The 16,061-nt window shown below is 50.4% G+C and overlaps 1 pseudogene; it reads left to right on the top strand.

Annotated features, from left to right (window-relative positions):
* Positions 1 to 5,068: 5,068 nt before the first annotated feature.
* On the top strand, positions 5,069 to 14,627 carry LOC140902975 (phospholipase A2 inhibitor and Ly6/PLAUR domain-containing protein-like; annotated as a pseudogene).
* Positions 14,628 to 16,061: the final 1,434 nt, after the last annotated feature.

Here is a 16,061-nt window from a genome sequence, read left to right as displayed (position 1 = left end):
ACTCAGTCTGATGAACTGCCAAAGAAACCCCCAAAGGGTACAAATAGAGTCAATGACGACAAGAGAGACATTGACCCTATAATGCTGCTCGGCACCGGATTCAGTAGGTAAGTTGCAATTGGTGGAGAACTCAGAAGAAATGTCAATATTCTGTGCTACTAATTTGGACTCAGTCAGGATCGCATCCCCTTGTTCACAAATCTGTTGAATGTCATTGATAAGACTTTCAGTGTTATCCCTCTCAACATCCAGTCTAGCACTGGGTGCTTCAACTCCCAGATTAGTTTGGTGGATCATTGTAAGTAGCTTCATCCACAAAGATGACATCAGAATGCTTTCAAATTTGGACATGTGCTTCTGAATAGACTGAAGTTCAGTTCGAGCCTTTGCAGTGAGATTGAGGGATTCAAACTCATTTAAAGCCTTTCTCACAGAATTCAAATGCGGTGCAACCGGTTGAACCCCATCAATCCGTGCAGACCATCTAGTTTGGGACATCCCCTGCAGTGAAATAGGAAGAGATTGCTTCAGAATTTCCCACCTTTGTGGACTGCTACTGAAGAGATTGTACATTTGCTGAACAGCTCCGAAGTAAGTAATTGCCTCCTTGCATGATTCAGCCCAGTCAACACCTACAAGGTTTAGTGTGTGGTTTCCACAGCTGGAGAAAATAGTTTGAATTATGCTCAGGCAGAACTGCTTGTCCACCTTGGTACTTCCCAGCCATATTAGATCCATTGTCCTAGGCTGGACCAATGAAGACTTGAAAATCTCACTTAAAACCTTCTAGAGTTGCTAGTACTTGAGCAGCAATTTCTTTTCCAGTTTTTCTCGTGAAATTATCAAACAAAATAAACCTTTCTTCAATTGAAAATTTTGAGCTGTCTACAATCTTAACATATCGAATAACCATAGTAGTCTGTTCCTTGTGAGAATAATCTGGAGTGGCATCAACACTGATTGAAAAATACTTGGCATTTCACATCTCATCAAGAATGGCTGTTTGTACGAATGACCCACATAGCTCAATAAACTCGTTTTGTCTGCGTGTGGAGAGGCAATGGACTTGCATGTGCTTTGGACTTTCTTGCGATTCTCAAACACATTTAACATGCTCTCATAAAAGTGGGTCATATTTGCTGAGGAGCTCAACTATGCCTTGAAAGCTTCCATTTGAACGATCACCAATACATTGACTGGAACCAAAGAAAGCAATCCCTGCTCAGGAAGAACAAGGATGACATCCATGGTTCCGCTCAAGAAGTTTTTTTTCCAGTTATTAGTTTCTGTAGAGAGTTCAGTCAAGAGTATATTCTCAACTGAACTTTCAGCTGATGCTGCCCTACTGGCTGATTTCCATGTAACATAGTTTTCTTTGGGTATGTCTACACTACCTGCCGGATCGATCTATCGGGGATCGATTTATCGCATCTAGTGTAGATGAGATAAAATCAATCCCCGATCGCTTTGCCGTCAACTCCTGTACTCCACCACGGCAAGAGGCAGAAGCAGAGTTGACGGGGAGCAGCGGCAGTCGACCCCGCGCTGTGAGGACGCGAGGTAAGTCAACCTAAGATACATCGACTTCAGCTATGCTGTTCTCGTAGCTAGAAGAACAGGAGGACTTGTGGCACCTTAGAGACTAACAAATTTATTAGAGCATAAGCTTTCGTGGGCTCCAGCCCACTTCATCGGATGCAAGTTTGTATGGTAACTTCCAACTTATCTGTGTGTATATCTATCTATCTATCTTACTATATGTTCCATTCTATGCATCCGATGAAGTGGGCTGTAGCCCACAAAAGCTTATGCTCTAGTAAATTTGGTAGTCTCTAAGATGCTACAAGTCATCCTGTTCTTTTTGCGGATACAGACTAACACGGCTGCTGCTCTGAAACCAATTCTCATAGCTGAAGTTGCGTATCTTAGGTCGATCCCCACCCCAGTGTAGACCAGGGCTTTGTGTGACGTTGAACTCTCATGTGATGATATCCGGTCTTTCAACTTCCTCCAACCTCTGTTGATGCTCCATCCTGAGTGATCAGAGAGAACTGGTGCATTTGCAGCACTGTTGTTCAAAATGAAGCAGGGCGCACAGTACAGAGATTGTTTTTCCCATACTCCAGCATAACCAGTCTCTTGTGCAGGTCTCACCATTTGGAAGAGTTTCTGTCAGCAGACGAGTAGGGAGAGCATGATTATCAGCATCTTGTGGAATGTTACTTGGAATTTCAAAACAACTAATCTGAGGAAAAGTTTGCATTTGGGCAGCATTGATCTTGTCAATAATTCCAACGTCAGTCAGAGTCAAACCCGTAGTACTCATGAATTGCTCTTGCTGCGTAAGATCTACATCTTCCTGTTGCTGTTGAGTTTCTTGATCGTCTGCTGCATCTGTTAACTGTTGGCACATCTCCTTCTTGACTACTGTCCTCATGATCCGGTATTGACATTGAAACATCACCTATTGCAGTTCGGCGTTTGCATTATCTGTAGCAGTGTTTGCTGGGTAAGGTGCGTTTTCCAGTGGTTTGAGAAATGAAGTTATTGGCTTTGAGCTCTTAGCTGCTGCTTCACTCAATTGTTTTCGCCGTCTCTTCCTTGCACCACTTTCAAATCTCCTCTTCATAGTGATCTATCTCCTCACTATGTAGCCTATCCACACTTGAAATCTTCTGCTGTCAATAAGTAGCTTATCTACTCTTGAAATCTTCTACTGTAAACGTGTACACAAATGCTGAAACCACTTAAAATGAAGGAATACTGATTAAGAACACAAAATGAAACAGTCAGGTTATTATCCTTATTACTGAACCAAAACTCAAGCACGCAAGGTGTAATATAACAGGCTGAGCTGAAGACAAAGGGATGACATATATATTGTAAACACAGACACGGATACAGACAGAGGAATAATGTCAAAAAATTTCTTGATCAACCCTACTGTTGATGGTCAAGGGCTTCAGAGAAAGTACACCTAGATATTTTTTTTCAAAAGTATAGAAATGTTGTATTTAAAGCAAAACATTACCATTTTTAAAATTGCTTTTTTAAAGCATGAAAAACATTATACATGGAGCTATTCAGGTCTCTCTTTAGGCTCCTGGAGATCCTAACCCTGGCTTCTCTCTGGAAGCCCCCTACCCATCTCGACAACCTCAGGGAGAAAAACTGGCCTGGAATGCAACCAAGGCCGAAACACTCTTCTCTGCTCAGTATTCTATAACTAAATTCCCCCAGCCAGGCGCAAGGTTGTGCTCTTGGGATCCAGTTTGACGCAACACCCTTGATATGCGGCGGGTAAGAAAATCTGTCCCCAGTGAATATTTACACAAGTCAACAACAAGGAAGCTAGCAACCTGTTCTGGGAGTGGGAGGGGAGCAGTTGTCATGGAGCCAACTCCATGGCCATCCTCAGTTTCCTTGTGATAGTTTCACTGGACCCCCACCCCATTTGGTGTCAATTGGCCCTAGCTCTATTGAAGTCAATGGGGCCTGATCCGCACCTGCTGTGAATTTGCCATCGCTCTACGATCCACACCATCTCAGGATGTAGCTAAAGAGTTCTCATGTGCAAACAGTCGCACCTCTACCCTTGTGACTGAGCTGAGTACCACCTCTTATCTCTGTTACATGAGCCAGCAGACTGCGTGAGACAATTTCTATAAAACACAGTGGGTTGAGAAGGGTCAATCTGAACTGTATTTAAAGAGGGAGTGCCCAGGCATGAGGGTCGTATAACATGTTACCTTTCAGTAAGTCATTCACAGTTACTCCCAATGTATATATGAATCTGATCCTGTCTTTGGACTAAGAAAAGGAGGACTTGTGGCACCTTAGAGACTAACCAATTTATTTGAGCATGAGCTTTCGTGAGCTACAGCTCACTTCATCGGATGCATACTGTGGAAAGTGTAGAAGATCGTTTTATACACACAAAGCATGAAAAAATACCTCCCCCCACCCCACTCTCCTGCTGGTAATAGCTTATCTAAAGTGATCACTCTCCTTACAATGTGGATGATAATAAACACGGCTGTTACTCTGAAACCTGTCTTTGGACTATAGAGAGAGGAAAGGGGTCGTGCTAGACAGGTTAGTGCGTCTCTTCGGTTTCACAGAGAATTTGGAGGTGAACGGAACCACTGTGCTGCTGAAGTTAAGAGTTTTTAATGCTGTGTTAAATTATTCTTTGTAACCTTTCATGCTCTGCCGCAAAGCGTGTAAATCAGGGGCTCTCAACCTTTCCAGACTATCGTACGCCTTTCCGGAGTCTGATTTGTCTTGCACACCCCCAAGTTTCACCACACTTAAAAACTATTTGCTTACAAAATCAGACATAAAAATACAAAAGTGTCATAGCCACACTATTACTGAAAAATGACTGACTTTTTCACTGCTACCATGTCATGATAAAATAAATCGGTTGGGATATAAATATTGTACTTACATTCAGTATAGTCGATAGAGCAGTAGAAACACGTCATTGTCCGTAGGAAAGTTTAGTTTGCACTGACTTTGCTGGTGCTTTTTATGTAGCCTGTTGTAAAACTAGGCAAATATCCAGATGAGCTGATGTACCCGAAGACCTTTGCGTACTTCCAGGGGTTCACGTACTCCTGGCTGAGAGCCACCGGCGTAAAGGATGGGGTTTGAAGCATTCCTAGACCTGACAGGTTCTAACCGAACCGGGCTGATCCAGGGAAGGGACCGGAGTGTCCCTGTAGGAGGATCAATGGACACCTCAGCTCGCTGCAGAAGAGGAAAGCGAAGAAGCCGCCCAAGGGGGTGGAGATAATGTGGAAACACTGTAGGGCCCCTCTGCAGATCGGCAGGATGCTCTGTCCCTGGTGCCCCACAGGCTGTGCCGGTCGCCCCATGTCACAAGGGACGGTGCAGACCTGGAGCAAATACAGATGAGGGAGTGAAACCTGGGCCAGGCTAGAGCTCTGCAGCAGGACTGGGATCCCACGGGACCCACAGGACCTGCTGCCATAATAGCAGGAGCAGGTAAAAGTGCTTTGTTGCAGGTGGGGTTGGGTGGGCAAAGAAAGCTGACTGCGGTAATATGCGGGAAAACACAGGGCAGCAGCTTGTCATCAGTAGAATTTCAGCAATAGAAAGCAAGTTGGCTTTTTAAAAATAAAAGTGTTTCTACTTAAATTTAAGCAAAGGATAGAAAGCGATTTGATGTCCATTATAACAGCACTTAAATAACTTTTTACATGGTTTAAGGAAGATTTGTTTTATACTTTTAGCTGTAAGAATTATGTCTGACTTCCGTTTATATGTATAATATATTAACCAGACTATTTTGTTTGAAAGTAGCACGAGGGACTCTCTCTCTCTCTCTCGTGGGATTTGCGAGATCTAAGATGATTATGGGTGGGAGTGAAATAGATATGCAAGAAACAACGCGGGAGTGGCTGGGAGTGGGATTAAAAAAAACAGTCCCACGCCGGGCTCCTCCCTGGAGCGCCCATTCTGTGGTTACTAGGCATGGGAGAGCTGAGAGAAATTTTTTGACCCTGACTTTTCTCCACCGAAAAATGCGGGTTTGGGGTGACTGAAACATTTCGTGACTTTGCCTCAAATTTGCCATATTGCTTCAGCAGAAAAAAAAATCATCGGGAAAAAATCGTTAAAAAATGGAGACGTTTTGTCTGGACATTTCCAGAATTAGACGTTTTGATTTTTTCAACTCAAAATGTCTTTCCATTTCAAAAGAGATGGCACCATTTATTTTTAAGCCAAATTAAAATGTTTCCAAACGCTTGGAAATGAAAGAAAACCATTTTTCGTTCGGCTTTTCAGTTGGACGAGAAATTGGGTCAACCCAGAACGATTTGTTTCCCAATCTTCGAGAACTGCCAGTGAATCAAAAAATCGGTTATTTGTGCAGCTCTGATTCCTGGTGCTTTCCCCCCCTGAATCTGGGCTGGAAGTCCCTTTCCCGCCTCATTTTGGTCTTGACTCTCTCCTCTTCCCCCCGGCAGAGCTTGCTGTGTCAGCCGGGAGAAGGCCCCGTTCGGCTCTGAGCCCAGCCCCGTGGGCCTCCCAGCACTAGGACGGTTTCCTTCCTCCTCTGCCTTCTCCCTGCTCTCCTAGCTACAACGAGTGCACAAGGTGAGTCACCCACTGCTGTGGCCATCTAACCCTACCTGGGCTTGGACCCTTTATACCCCTGGACCCCCAGTCAGGGGAATATGCAGCATGTGCAGGAAGGGGGGATTAGCTCTGTGTGGGGTACAGGACCCTGTCTACACTATGGCTGCTGTCATGTCCCAGCGCTGTAGGTGGGCTGGCAGAGCCCCATAGTGAAGATACCGCCTGCCCCAATGGAAACATCCCTCTAGGAACTCACCTCCCCAAGTGATGGTAGCCAACCCCCGGAAAGCATTCGTCTGTCGACCTGCATCTACTCCAGGGGTTGGGTTGGCCTCACTGTGGTGCTCAGGGTGTGGATTCCCTCCGAGTGCCATAGCGAAATCAACCTGTTTAGTGTAGACCAGGCCTGAGGGACACCGTGACTGGACACTGCCCTGAATTCTTATTCCCATGAAGGCCCCTCTGCACTGCTTTGGCAGCATGAAGGGGACTAAATATAGGACTAAATTACACTGCTTGGGGATTGAGTGTAACCTGGAATCAGGCCTACAGTTTCTGGTAGCAGAGGGCTCTCCAACCGAGCAAACAGAGGCAGAAAGAGATCTCATGGCTGGGATTTGAATTTAGACCAGTCCAAGGTGGAATTAACCCTGGCAGCAGCTTCTCAAGAGGCAGGGTGGAACATTGGGATTGGCTGCCCTAATAAAAGACTGGCTGTAGCTGAACCATCAGATATGGGCTGGATGGCAGAATGGCTGGGAGAGCCATTGGGCTAGGCCAGAGCTCAGACTAGATCAGCATCAGAGCCTGAAAATCTACGCCTCTCTAAAAGAAAAGGTGTGAAGCTGCTGCACTCACACAGCTTGCGTGCAGGGCGCTGTACATAAGGACTAAAGGGCAGAGATCATTCACTTACAGGTCCCCAAGAGGTCTGTGAGTGTCCATGTGCTGTGGTCAATGCCACTTGTATCAATGGTAATTTGGGGAACAATGGAGAATGAATGTCCTTTTCTTCTTCTTAACAAAGTTTTTTGCTTGGGAATTTTCATCCTTCCCATTCGCCACAGATAGGGAATGGGAGGCACAGAGAGCCCCTGGCATGGGGGGGGAGAGAATGGGGGCCCTGGTATGGGGGATGGGAAATGGGGGGCACACAGAGATCCTGGCATGAAGTAGGAGGTGGAGGGGCTTTCATGACGTCCCTGCAATAGAAGGGGATGGAAGGGGCACCCGAGGAGTCTGTGAGGACCATGGGGGGCTGCCAGGTCCCCCGGGCCGTGCAATGGACTCAGCCAACACACGCTGCGAAGCGAGCAACTCTCCCAGTACTGTGATTACCTGCACACCAGGAGCAACATCTGGGGTGGGAGGAGCTTATTCTGTGGGCGGAGCTTGGGAAGAGCACCATCCCCTTCACCCATCCCCAGTCTGACCCCCGTGTACTGCTGGCCCAGGGGCTGAAATTGAGCAATTGCTGAGTGTCCCAGAGGGAATCGGGTCCATTAACCCCTCGGCTTGTTTGGAGCAGAGGGGGAAGACTGGGGTTAAGGGGCGTGTCAGAGTGACACTGTTACCCCCAGTAAGAAGGAAGCATTTCTTCTTCTTCTTCCTCCAACAGGAACCCTGAAATGTGAGAAGTGCTCTGGCTCGGTGGACACGTGCCAGCCTCCTAAAGAGACCTGCACAGCAACGAAGGCTACAGGAGGCTGCATCTCAGGGGCAGGAGAATCGACACTGGGTAGGTGACATTGCCGGGAACCCAGGCCCATCTTACCCTGCAGTCTGTGTCACAACCCTCATCATCGCTCAGGCCAACCCCCACGTGGTCAACAAAGCACAGTCACCCGGCGCAGAACTCGTAGACTTTAGGGCCAGAGAGGACCATCGTGATCATCTTTCTAGTCTGAGTTCCTGCACGTCGGAGGCCACAGAACCTCACCCACCGCCTCCTGCAGCAGACCCCTAACCTCTGGCTGAGTCACTGACATTCTCAAATCATGGATTAAAGACTTCAAGTGACAGAGAATCCACCATTTACTCTAGTTTAAACCTGAAAGTGACCCGTGCCCCATGCTGTAGGAGGAGGCAAAAAAACCTCAGGGTCTCTGCCAATCTGACCCAGGGGAAAATTCCTGCCTGACCCCAAATCCGATGATCAGTTAGACCCTGAGCATAGAGTCATAGAATCATAGGGGCAAGACCCACCAGCCAGACACCTGGGAAAGAATTCTCTGCCGTAACTCAGAGCCCTTCCCGGCTAGCGTCCCATCACCAGCCGTTAGAGATATTTGCTTCCCATCCCCTTCATAAACTTATCAAGCTCAGGCTTGAAGCCAGTTTGATTTTTGCTCCCACTGCTCCCCTCTGATGTTTACAGCCAGTGTAAAGGTTCGACTCACCCCTGCAGCGCCTCCTGCTGGTCATTGGGGAATTAGCTCTTTCCAGCGCGGAGCGCCCCCTGCAGGCTGGTGATCCGCACAGCTCTGGCCCCCGTGTCCCTCACAGACCCAGGTGCCCCTTTCTCTGGGTTCTGCTCCCTGGCAGCACCCCCACACTCTGCCTCTGGGTCTCCCCTTCCTGGGGAACCCCCAACCCACTATCCCCACCTTACCTCCGTCTGGGCTACTGCCAGTCATCACCAAGCCCCTGCGCCCTGGGGCAGACTGCAGTGTAAAGGCCTCATCATAGGCAAGGGGGTTCGGACCTATTGCCTTCCTCTGCCTCCCAGTACCTCTATGGGCCTTGGACCAGGCCTACAGCCTGGGGAGTTGCCAGCCTGGAGCACCCCTGCTCAGCCTGCTCCTTCCCCAGCAGTGCACCACCCTCATTACCCTCCCAGCCCGGAGAGAGACTCCTTGGGCCTCTGGCTCCCAGCCTTTCGATACAGGCCAGCTGGGGCCTGATTGGGGCGTGGCCATCCCCAGCCCTCCCCAGGGCTGCTTTTAACCCCTCCTATTTAGGAGCAGGGTAGCCACCCTGCTACACCAGTTTATATCCATTTGTTGCTAGACACTTGATTTATTCAGGCAGCGTTACTGTGTCGTACATGGCGACCTGAAGACACAGAGGTTTGGAATCCTGGACCCAAATTATAAATCTCCCATTGACTTCAGTGGGGCCTGGATTTCACCCCCTGGGCTTTATTTATTGAATTTTATTCACTACGTTTTCACCTCCACAATGGACGGCTGTGATGCAACAAGTGAAGGTACTTTAGGTGGAAATGTACTTTCTGATCATGTTAAAAAAGAGAAATCGGTGATGAGATCCCTTGTAGACAGTCACCTTGCTCCCAAAATCTTGTAGGAAGTGGTTAGTCACCTACTCAGGTCTGGAGCCCGGCCGCACACGTTTATTCTGCTTGCTTGGGATGCAAACTCAAGATAATTTTTGCCCCTTTGACTTAAAGAGATTCCAAACCTTCTCCAAGTTCAACTCCCTGAGCTCTTCGAAAACTTTAGTTACAGACCCGTTTTTGTTCATGCTTCCATTGAATTAAAGAGATTTAATGGTTCCTTCCATTTACCCTGTAAAAAGGTGTCACTCCATTTACCCTGTAATAAGGGGGTAGGTACACTCCATCTCCTGTGCAGGATCACGTAGGGTGAGAAGAAGGGAAAAAACTGAATAGCAGCCCGTTAGGTCCTGTGTTCATGACCCTGACTGTAAAACGTGGTAATGCGGCTTAGTGGCCAGAGTCAATAAAGTGACCCATCTCTGTGGGATTGCATGGCTGATTGGCCCGTCGGGGAAGTGGGGCACCACTTAGTGGTGTGTGGCCTATGGGTAGGGGGACTTAGGCCCTCCCTGCTCCTCCGACCCCCAGCCCAGGGCCCAGGCAGCGGAGCGGGTGCCCACCACCGAGTCAGCGGAGATGCCCCCGAAACACGCTGACTGGTTCCCCAGTTCACTCACTGGAGGAAAGTCTAAGTCCCCTGGACTGCTTCCGACCCTTTCTCCCTTGACGAGGCTCCACGATTCTCCCGGGTCTCGGGGGTCCTCAAGTGGCGAAGCTCCTGCCGGCGCGATCTCTTCTGCGGGCTCGTCAGGCAGCCTGGAGCCCGTCTAGAGCTCTGCATGCCGTGGCTCTGCAAGTGAAGCCAGTAGCAGCTCCCTGGAGAGAGCCTGCTGTCCGCATCCTCCCCCTTCAGCAGCCTGCCCAGACTGAGCTGGGCTGCTTCCTTTTATACCCTGCCTCCAGGCTGAGCATGTGCAGCAGAGTCGGAGGGGCGGGGCTTCCTCAGCCTGAAAAGCAGAGTTAACCCTTTCGGGGCCGGTGCAGGGTAGGTACACCCCATCACAGAAGGATGCATAGGATACCATCAGCTTTAACATAATATCTAATCTATCTATCTATCTATCTATCTATCTATCTATCTATCTATCTATCTATCTATCTATCCCCACACACCCCCTCTATCTATCTATCTATCTATCTATCTATCTATCTATCTATCTATCTATCTATCTATCTATCTATCCATCCCCATCCACCCCCTCTATCTATCCATCCATCCCCATCCACCCCCTCTGTCTATCTATCTATCCTCACACACCCCCTCTATCTATCTATCTATCTATCTATCTATCTATCTATCTATCTATCTATCTATCTATCTATCTATCTATCTATCCCCATCCATCCCCATCCATCCCCTCTATCTATCCATCCATCCCCATCCACCCCCTCTGTCTATCTATCTATCCCCACAGACCCCATCTATCTATCTATCTCCATGCACCCAGCTCTCGCTCTCTCTCTGACCACACTCAGGTAATTTTCCCAGGACAGTCACAAATGGGTTTATTCAAACCTGCACCCACTCAGGGTTTCTCTTCACTGCAGAGTTAATGTGGGCTGTAACCCAGGTTTGGCCCTGACTCCCACCGCCCCCTGCTTACACACACACACAGCCCCCTACTATCCACAGTGGATACAAGCTTTGAGCTCACGCTAAGGCAGGTTTTCTAACCATTCAATCATCCTCGTGGCTCTTCTCTGACCCCCGACCAACTTCATTCCTGAATCATGGGGCCCAGGACTGGGCCCAGGATCCCAGCAGTGTCACCCCAGGGCCAAAAGCAGATGTAAAATAACCTCCCTGATCCTACTCAAGGCCCCCCCCCCCAGCCTCTCAGTTCTGTTCTTTGTTTTCTCTCTTTAAAACAGGTGAGACACCGACCACTGACTTCTACAAAGAATGTATAGATGACTAGAACAGTGGCATAAAATCCCCCATCACTTTTACTGGCAGGAATGGCACGTTTCTGAGGATCAACACCAGCTGATGCAATGACACAGATAACTGTAACTCGGCTGTACTGGACGGTACATGGGGATCTGTTTTTACCATCCCTGTTTAAGGGCTTGTTCACCCAAACAATTAGACGGCGGTGAGCTGGGGTGTGAATCCATCTGTGCGCCCCCTGCTGGTGCACGTGGACAGGTCATTAGAGCGCCTTGAAAGGGGACGAGCTCAAAGCACAGTAACGAACAGTTCACACGCGTCAGCAGGGTGCACGTGGACAGGCGCAGGGTAGATTCACACCCCAGCGGACCCTTAGACCCCCCCACTTGCCGCAGTCGAATTGCACATGTGGAGAAACCCCCGGCACGATTGTATTTGTGACCATTTCTCCCCTTTATTGCCCTACGCGTCCATTTACTCGAATGTCATTTCTGTCGTCCATTGAAATACCTGTAGCTGGCGGGTCTCCAAGCCGGGTGGGGAGAACAGTTGGGGCCTATTTTAAAATGTATTTGAAATCAGAAGGGCGAGGGCTACATCTGAGAGAAGCAGTAGCAAGCAGCCAGGATATGCTTCCATCTAAACCTTCGTAAAGAACACCGTACGTAACTTGCAATATTACTGCAGAAATGGCAGATTCTGCAACATTAGGCTTCCACCACAATTTTGGCAGTGGAAGCCCCCATCGTGCATGGGGCTGACAGTGGGAGCCCTGGCCACCTCAGGGCTGACAGCAAATGCCCCTGCTCTCAGCCCTTGGCCCCCGCCCTCAGCCCCAGGCAGTCGACAGTGGAAAATCACAGAAAAGTCATCGTGGATTTTATTATCGCAAATAATAAGGTCTGTTATGACTTCTCCACAATTTTCCATGGCTTGTCCGCAACTCAAGACGCAATTTTTTGACAATCATCCCACAATTCAAGTAGGACCTTGTTCATACCCCTGTCAAGATCGACCTGCAAACTCGTTGGGGGCTTTGCGTCTCCCCTCCTCCAGTTGGGAAACCCTTCCAGAAGCTCCCTCTTCTGGTGGCTGGAAACCTGGTTCAGAGCCCCAGGGCTGTTTATCGCTGGCCAGTTTATCCCTGTGGGTCCTGGTGCGAAAAATTCAAAACCTCCTGTTTGGCCATTTCCCAAAACGACTGGATTTCCCATCGCTTTCAGCTTTTGAATGAGTGAGTGATCACAGCTGGGACATCGCCGGCGTCACAGAGATGTGGGGGGAGAACACACACGGCTGGGATATCGGCCCCGAGGGGCACGGCTTGCTCCGGGCAGGCAGGGACAAAGGGAGGAGGGGTTGCCTGGTATAGCCAAGGTGTCGGCACCTGCTTGGAGGCTGGGTTGGGAATAGGAGACAGACATGTCTAAAGTCTCCGGGTCGGGATAAAAGGGGTAACAAGCGGGGGCGGGGGGGGGGACGCCATGGGAGGGTCGGCGACAGACCAGCTAACCAGGAAGTAGAGGTGGGTGAGGCTTTTCTTAAACCACAAAATCTTGAAAAGCCCAGACCGTGGTGGTGACGGGGGATTTCAGCCACCCGGGGATCGGTTGGGAAAATAACACAGCCGGGCACAGATCATCCAATAAAGTCTGGGAATTCCTTGGAGACACTTTTTATGGCAATCTCCCCCACCTTGCCAGGGATTCAGAGCACCCCCATGCCCCTCTTCCCCCATCCCGTCCCCCACCCAGGTCTGTGTATATACCCTTCACCCCCATGCCCCCTGCCCCCACCATCCTCCTTCTTTCTGTCTGGGAGATCGGTCATTGCGGGTGTTACCGTGTTACACCCCCGGGGACGCTGGGCAGAGCGGAGATGGGAAGTCACTGGGGGCCGTCGACCCAGTGTTTGATCTGAGACAATCGCAGAGGTGGCTGGGCTGATCAGATGGTGGGGGGTTGTTTCTGATTTCTCCCAAAGAGGAGCAGGCTTCTGGCCCTGGGGGCCTAGAAAATGCCCAGAAATTCTGAAATTGATCGGCAGTCAGGTTCAGAGGTCGCCGTGCCCACGGGCTGGGGTGGGGCCTTCGCAGGGCCGAGCAAAGCAGGGCAGCGGGCGCACCCGCCCGTTTGAATGAGGTTTAATCCACCTGTAACTATGTCTCTCAGTGCCCAAAGGGAGTGCCACCAGGAACAGGCTGCAGTGCCCCATCTGCTTTGATCTGAAGTCCGATACCTGGAACAGCACAATCGCCCCTTGTGCAGGGGACGAGACCCATCGCATCGGTTTCACTGGGGAGATACCGAACGGCAAATGCTGCCAGCTGGGGACAGTGCGGGAGCTCCCCCGGGAATCTCAGGCCTCGGGAACTCCCCAGAGAACTGGTGAAACCTAGAGTCTGTGCTGGGCCCTTGGGCGGGTGGGGGCGGCCAAGGGGGGTTTTGGCCAGAGGGAAGGAGAGAGGAACTTGGAAGTTTTCCCTTCCACACCAGCTCCCCCGGCTCAGTGATGCCGCCCGGCTCCTGGAGTTACGACAACGTGTCTCTTGCCATGGGAAGGGTTGTTATGTCAGTGATGCCGAGCTGGGGAGAGAACCCAGGAGTCCTGGCTCCCAGCCCCCACTGCTCTGACCACTAGACCCCACTCCCTGTATGTTTAAGGTGGAGCGAAGCCATTGCTCAGTGCAGAAGCTCCTGTTCTCCGTGTGTGTTCAGGACTCCCAGCGCTTTGGGGTGTTTATAAAATAACTGAACCGAGCGGTCGGGGCTGCCGGGGACGCTGAGAGCCGGGCGTGTTCCCCGGGGGGCCGCGCGCTGGGGAAGGAGCCGCCCCCGGTGATCAGCTGGGATCCAAACTCCAGCTTCAGTCTCTTGTGGAGCTGCAGAAAGGGGCGCGGGGGAGGCACGAGGGGACCAGACTCCCGGCCTGCCGTGGCCGGTTACAGCGAGCGCAGGGAGAGCACCGGGAGGGTGGGACCGGGGGGCAGAGGCGGGAACCGCTGGATGGTGGAGACAGAGGTTCTGGGGGCAGAGAAGGAACCAGAGCTGCCCCCGCCTCATAACAACCTGGTTTCCTCCCTCAGGTCCATCTTCTTCGCCATTTCAAGCGAAAGGCTGTGCTACTGCGTCTGCTCAGGACATTAAACCTGGAACATTCCTGGCGTCAGGACCCTACATATACCTGTGTTCACGGGCAACCGACGCTCCGGCGGAGAAAACACCCACCAGCCCTGCTCCCAGCGGAGCCAGCCCGGCTCTGGGGAAATTCTCCTTTGCCCTCTACCTGCCTGGCCTGACTGGGCTGCTGCTGGGGAAGCTGCTCTCCTGACCCCCTGCCCTGCATGGGCCTCACGGCACCTGGTGCCTGTGAGGAAAGGCCTGAATTCCCAGCAGCGCCCCCTCCGAGGCCCCCCGCGCTGCCGGGGCGATGCAGGGGGGCCGCTGCGTAACCAAGAGTCTGCCCAGAATATGGGTGTGCATCTGTCCTGGTACCTCACGGCTGGCTGGAATCTCTCTGTGCATTAGCAAATTCACTGAATAAATCAGGATCCGAAATAAAAGCCCCCGGTGTGTTGTTAAGTACAGGTTGCCCATTGCTGGGCTCGTCCGCAGGAAACTGGGGCACTGTTAGATGCATTAGCCACATAAGAATTTGCTTGGCTCTCTGTGTATGTGTGTGTGTGTGTAAATATAAAATCTGCAATAAAAATCTACATTCCAAATATAAAATCTGCAATCCAAAAATCTACATTCCAAGCACACCATGGAGGTTGCACACTGAAGCTCTGAGAAGTCAGGAAATGCCAGAACACACGTTGCCAGTACAAGCTTAATCCAATCCCCCGGCGCATTTGCATTGTGCTCCAGCCTTTGATTCACGATCACGCACTGTGTGTTCTCCACCGCAGCCCTGCCTCGGTCAATACGTCTGTTTCTTCTCAGTGGGGCACTACCCCAGGCCGTATTTCCCACCCGCTGTTCCAAGCCTGCGCTGCGCTGAATGATTAATGACACCTCCTGGGCCTCTCTGCGGAGTTCTCGCCACGGGATCTGAGGGCATCACAAACCTTAATGACTAGGTCTGTGCAACAGCCCTGTGGGACCCGGGAAACTGAGGCATGGTGGGGCTCCACACAGGGAGTCCTGTCACGCCTCTCCCCATGCACGTGGCCACACTGCTATCCACACTCGAGCATAAGAATGTAAGAATGGCCCTACTGGGTCAGACCAAAGGTCCATCTAGCCCAGTATCCTGTCTTCCGACGGAGGCCAATGAAAGGTGCCCCAGAGGGAATGAACAGAACAGGGAATCATCAAGTGATCCATCCCCTGTCGCCCATTCCCAGCTCCTGGCAAACAGAGGCTAGGGCCACCATCCCTGCCCATCCTGGCTAATCGCCACTGATGGACCTATCCTCCATGAATTTATCTAGTTCTTCTTTGAACACTGTTATGGTCTTGGCCTTCACCACATCCCCTGACAACCAGTTCCACAGGTTGACTCTGCGTTGTGTGAAGAAATACTTCCTTTTGTTTGTTTTAGACCTGCAGCCTGTTAATTTCATTTGGTGGCCCCTAGTTCTTTTGTTAGGAGGAGTAAATAACACTTCCTTATTTACTTCCTCCACACCCTTCAACCTTTTATAGACCTCTCTCCTATCCCCCCTTAGTCGTCTCTTTTCCAAGCTGAAGAGTCCCACTCTTATTAATCTCTCCTCATACGGAAGGCTTTCCGTCCCCCTCATCATTTTTATTGCCCTTT

This window comes from Lepidochelys kempii, chromosome 24, assembly GCF_965140285.1.
Source record: "Lepidochelys kempii isolate rLepKem1 chromosome 24, rLepKem1.hap1, whole genome shotgun sequence".
Classification (NCBI taxonomy): Eukaryota; Metazoa; Chordata; order Testudines; family Cheloniidae; genus Lepidochelys; species Lepidochelys kempii.
Note: the sequence above shows the minus strand (reverse complement) of the source record. Positions and strands in the feature narration are given on the sequence as shown.